Source organism: Anguilla rostrata, chromosome 5 (assembly GCF_018555375.3).
Source record: "Anguilla rostrata isolate EN2019 chromosome 5, ASM1855537v3, whole genome shotgun sequence".
In the NCBI taxonomy this organism is placed as follows: domain Eukaryota; kingdom Metazoa; phylum Chordata; class Actinopteri; order Anguilliformes; family Anguillidae; genus Anguilla; species Anguilla rostrata.
This window is the reverse complement of record NC_057937.1, coordinates 43,347,662-43,353,661: the sequence shown is the minus strand read 5'-3', so window position 1 is coordinate 43,353,661 and position 6,000 is coordinate 43,347,662. Positions and strand designations below refer to the sequence as shown.

The 6,000-nt window shown below is 36.6% G+C and overlaps 1 protein-coding gene across 6 annotated transcripts in view; it reads left to right on the top strand.

Moving 5' to 3' along the window:
* Window positions 1–292: 292 nt before the first annotated feature.
* The window catches only part of LOC135255335 (myotubularin-related protein 10-like), a 46,263-nt gene continuing 40,555 nt past the window's right edge, over window positions 293–6,000 (top strand). For 2 of the 6 annotated variants that reach the window (XM_064336374.1, XM_064336369.1), the window contains exons 1-3: window positions 293–1,409; window positions 2,017–2,409; window positions 2,706–3,152. The gene's annotated coding sequence lies outside the window, so the exon portion shown is untranslated. Of the gene's footprint in view, window positions 1,410–2,016; window positions 2,491–2,705; window positions 3,153–5,539; window positions 5,759–6,000 lie in introns of those variants that run through there. The other 4 variants (XM_064336375.1, XM_064336370.1, XM_064336372.1 and 1 more) reach the window with 3 other exon arrangements.

The following is a 6,000-nucleotide window of genomic DNA, read 5'->3' as shown; positions in this document are numbered from 1 at the left end:
ATCTTGCAAAAAAGCTGTTCTCACCATCACTTCTGCTTTAGGATTTCACAACTAGAAGCATGCAATTTCAGAATGAACAAAGCATGCTTAGACAGTCTATAAATGTAATTGCATATTTGGGCATAAATATGCAAATACCTTCAAACTTATGTTGCCGTCTTCCCAGCTCCACAGGTCTCTTTAACCTCCCAGATAGAAGTGGACTTAATTTTTGAAGATTGACAGGGACGAGGAGATAAGGGGGATGCAATCTGCAGTACTGAGAAGGGGGTCAACGACAGAATCAGTAAGATGTCAAAAAAACACAGTAAAATGTGTTAATACAACTCTAACAGAGTACATATGAGCACAATTGGGACCATATGTAATATGATGCAACAGTTCATTTTCTTCTGCAGTTATTGTATGTATACACTTAACATTTTACTGTGTACATACAATAACCGCAGAAAAGTTCTTTTGTTGAAGGCAGAGGCAAAGTGTGGTATGTACAAGAAGTACTGAGAAAAGTGAAATCCTACATATTCACTGGGGACCATGAAATAGCAGGTGAGGGGGTCGAAGGGACTTAAGAATTTGGAAAAGTGAAAACATACATACCCGTAAGAGTGTCTCTAGCTATTGAAAACAACTTAATTGACATAGTTTTGAATTCTTTGAAGTGCATTGTACTGGAAAGAAACAAATATGACATCTAATGTGCATGTACATACCACAAGAGAGTGGCAGAAACGATAGTGCTTTTTTGTGCTGGAAATTGACCGGTAGATGACGTGTTTTTTATACGAGACCAATGAAAAGTTATAGTCAAAATGTTTTTATTTTATTTTTTTATTTACCAATAATACCCACTTTGGAGCATTTACACACTGTGCTGTGCAGGTCACTTATATTTTTCAGGGCCATAAGGGTTCTCATAATTTGGATTGGTGCAACATAAATGAAGTAACAAGTACAGTACTATGCAGAAGGAAAATGCGAGATATTCTGTACCGCTCACTTCCTGTATGTGATTCACTTCCTTTTTGTACAACCGTGCACATAATCTGTAGGCTGAGAGCTTCCCATATAGCCTGGCCATCAACAGGAGCGCACGTTCACAATCTTCAGGAAGTTTTTGAAAATTAAAATACATTTTTTTAAATGCAGTAAAAACAACTGAGCGGTACGAGTAATTAATGGAATTGTGTGTTTAGAGATGCTACGCTGGCTGTGATTATTGCAGAATACAACAAAGAACACTGCAACATAACCTCCATTTCATGCTCAGTGAAAGAAAGTTTATTTTTGTTGTAGCTACCTCTGTTTTAGTTACAGCCTATAAACAAGATTGTGACCACTCCATCTGTGAGTAGCAATGGACCTGTTGTGTGCTGGGCTTCTGCTACTTCTCATAGGACAAGCTCGAGGTAAACAACCATTACCATATTTACTATCTCAAAATTCAAGATTTAAGGGGAAATAAGATTTACGAGAGGAATATACTGAGCATTCAAGATTAAAAAAATATATATATATATATTCTGTACAACTGAGGAGAATGGGTTAATTCACAGAAAGTAAAGCACCTTTAAGTTTTGTAACTATGATACAGGAAAACAGTAATAAAGACTATTTCAGTGGTAAAATTGCTAGCAGTGTAATAGCCGTGTGATAGTACAGATATTATTATTATTATTGTCAACACTTATAGCAACATATTTCCATGAAATTGTAAATACACAAATCCCAACTAATAGCATGATTTTATGTGATTATATACTTTCTGAAGTATCTATTATATATTGTATGTAATTTAAGTTAGTAGAAATTATTTTTGACTTAAAAACATAAGTAAGGACTTCTTTCAGTAATATCAAGCTTTGTCAATTTGTTTCTGTGGAGACTGGTGACTAAAAGAACAATAGCTACCCAAATATTTTGAAACAAATTGCTTAGGATACCATGGTAGGTCTATAAAGTGGCCACTACTCTATACCTTAAATCTTATACTGTATCTGCACTTTTTTTTTCAAGGGGCAACTTATTTCCTTTATCAGGAGAAGAATGAAAGACAAACAATGGTTTGTAAACACAAATGCTGGCAAATTGACATGGACTATGACAACAAAGTGGATTGTAATCTAACAGTGAGGATGGAAAACAAAAAAAGCAATGAAGAAAGCAGTCCAGAAAGCAATGAAGAAAGCAGTCCAGACAGCAATGAAAAATCAGATAACTGTGAGAAAATTGGAAAGTACTTAAATAGTAACAAAAGCTGCACCAGTAAAAAACCAGTAAAATTTGTTGTTAATCCAGAAAAAAATAATGGATTTTTTGCTTGTGTTGATGCCTTTCAGTCACAATTTATATATCCATTTAAATCAGTCGAAAATGATTATTTCATCATAGCCTTTGCAAAACCGGATGGTGAGTTTGCTTCTTTTCTTTTTTTTACCACATTTTTCCTCATGTGCAAAACTTGTGAAGGTTTAATATATAATGGCAGAGGTAATTGTTAGGTAATTGTCTATGCATGTGTATGAGCTCTGTGGCTTGGAATGCCAAAATTATATTGCTTTGCTCTCTTTGTGAGGTTTTTTTCAGCTATCATACACAGTCACCTAATCAGCATTGATAAGTGGTTGTCAATATCCAATTGCCATTGGTGATTTTTTTTCTTGACCTAAAGTTCTTTAACCATCAGTCTTCCTTTCCCCCCACAGTGTTGGAGCCTTTGCCTCAAATAAGAAAAAAGTCACACATTAATATACATGAGGGAGAGCCCATTATTCTGATATGCAATTTCTCTATCTCTCAAGCCTTTTCAAACTCGCGTTATGTTGTGTACTGGATCAAAACAGGTGGTGAGGGCAGTACATGTGTTTATTCTTATGAAATTGATTCTCAATATAGCGTACACTATGACATTCAGTGTTCTCTTGAAAACAACCTTCGAACCAGGGTCTCAAACACCACTTCAAATAGTCCCTTGGAAAACCCCCACCACCATAACCTGACCATCATCAATGGCACACATTCAGACAGTGGACATTACGTGTGTGCTTTAAATGTGATAAAAGGAACTGCAGGCAGCTGGGTGGTAATTTCTAATGTCACCGTAACCATGGATAAGAAGGAACAAGAAAACCAAAACACAATTCAGCTTTCAGGTGACCTATTCGTCTATCACAGTTTCTCTTCTCTGCTGAAATACACATCTGCTGATTGTTAACAAGGCCAAGGCCAACTTGATTGTTATCTGAAGCGACAACATGTTTATTTATTTATTTATTATTTAATGCAATTTCACGCTTATTAGATAACATTTATTCTGCAATCTCATCGGTAACATTTCCTATTTGCTTCCTGTTCACATCACTTCATGCGCCCTCTAAACATCAATATGTTTAAAGTGTGTTTCTTTTTTTTGCAGTGGAATTTGCTCCCTTGTATCTGGCTGTAGCCCTGTTAATCATCAGTATCTTTGCCATTGCCATTTATCTGAAGAGAAAGTCCAGCATTGCCACGGGTTAGTTTTCTCCATTGTCTTTTTTGTAAGAGTGTTAATTTAATATTTTAGTTTACTTAATATAATTTGACAAGCTCTCTTTCCCCCCTAGAATCCCAATTTGTGAGAAAAGAAAGGTAATGCTTTAATTTATCAGATTTGAAATACAGCTATGACCATAGTTAGGATTATCAATCAGCTATGTGTGGGATCCTGAAATAAATTCATTTAGGAGGTTTGTTCTAATCACAGGTTTTTATCATTTCAGACATCAAAATGGAGATGAATCAATCCACCCTGACAGTGAGTCACTTAAAAATAAATTGACTAAAAGTAATGGTTACATTATTCTTTGATTATATTGGGCTTAACCTCTTTGAAATTGTTATATGACTTTTTTAAATTATCATTTGTAGCCCTGGTAGTAGTAATAGTAGCATACAACAACAACAACACCAATAATAATAATAATAATAATAATAATAATAAATAAATACATTTTCCCCTCATTCCCATGAATTCAGTTTCCCCTTACTCAGTGGCTGGAAGAGAATTTGAGCCATATTCTGTGGTAAAGCTGGCAGCTAAGCCAGCAGCCCATGGTGTGGAGGGGGACCAGGCTAAACTCCCGACTGAGCCCTACTCCATAATCAGTCTCACCCCTCAGTGCAACACCTTGGGAAGATCTCAGGAGGACAGGAAGCTGGAGCATCCAGAGAAGCTTGTGGATACAGGGGCCCTTGTGTATGAGAGCATCAATGACACATACAGCACCTGTAACTGATCTACAAAGGAAGCATATTTACATTTTCATTTGAAAACTTTCTGCTTTTTTTCCATTAGCAAGACATATGTGCAATAGTTCCAGGGTTTTTGCTTTAAGAGCATTAGAATTACAATGTGCATTGTTATATAATATTAACTGGGTGTACATTTTTTTTAATTTTACAATATAATTATTTGTGTATAGCACAGTCTTCCGCTTGGAAAGATAAAATTGAGATGCATTATGTAGCTACGTATCCGATGTCAGGTGTATATCAATTTGGTTATCCTGTTCAATTTTCACTTTGTTTAATAGAAGCTGTGCCACTGAATACTGCTTTTAAAGTTTAAAAGTTAATAAAAGGTTGCTTCTTTTCACGTGAAATATGCTGCCGGCCATTCCTGCGCAAAGCAAAATTTGTACTCGACACTAGATGACGCTCAATATTCATTACACTCCAATACCATTACCTATTCTTACACCAGGCACGCATTCATTTAACAGATTTGAACAAAATATATATTTAAGTTATTGATTTAAAAAAATCTGGGTATACAATGTGTGAAACAAAACAAAAGTAATGTGCCAATACGGATGCTGAACTATAGTTGGGCGACGCACCTCATGCCTCGGGTCAAATCTCCCACCAATTCCCTTTAGGGAAAGTAGGCTATCTTTGCCAATATAACGAAAGTTGAAAGAAATTCGGGATTCAATCAGGAGTATGGAAAACCCCGAACACACCTCTTGCTGTTATGGTAGCAGCGCCAAAACACGTAAAGACCTCTCTCAAACCATAAGCCTCGGTACACATGGAAGTTACGCCCCGAATGTAGACATGGGACCCTCGTTTAAACAGATGAAATGTACCTGTTCATTCGGCATTCGGAATGGTCAAAAGCAGGAGATGGGGAAAGTTGTGCTAACGTGAACTCGTCTACTTTTCACACGCTGTCTCTTGTTCAATATGGCAGATATTGTACATTGCGAATATATTAAGCTCAGTGCAAGAAACGCGTGAACATTCTGGTGGCAATGGTTGTTTTAACGTATTTGCTATCTGGTACCGGTCTCCCACTATGAAACGACAGTGTGATAACATAACATTACCGCTAGCGTGTCTGCTAGTATAGCATAATACAGGACAAAAATGAGAAGCGTCGTGGCAAGTCTTCACGTTGCGATAACCGGCCAAGTAACAAGTTATATCTGGCTTCTTTGCTAACTGACCAAATGGAGAATGGTAGTAACACGACAAAAACCGCCTTCTGTTGAGAAGGAAGCACCAGTAATGGAAGTTAAAGTCTGTTAAAAGCAATAGTTTAGCTAACGCTAGCTATTGAGGTGATTCACCTGCACACCTGTTGATTTAGTAAATTACACAGAAAGCGTGAACTAGCTAGCTAGTTGGCAAGCGAGCTTGCCAGGCACTTCTGCTGCTTGGGATGTTTTCCGTCAAACCATTGAAACCAACATTTAAATCATACCTTCTGCCTTTACAGGTAAGCATTTTCAACCATTCTAAAAAGTATTTAGCGTGAAGTGTTTTTTCCAGGTTAACAATAACGTTACTGTACATTTTTTGAGTTAATAATTCAGAAGCTTATTAGCTGGGCAGATAGTAACAAACTTTGGTACAACAATGACAAGTAACTTGCCAATACGTTGCTGCACATATAAATGCATTAGGCGAGTTAAACCAGGTTTCTCTAAATTGGTATTCAATCTAATAGTTTAGCTACAG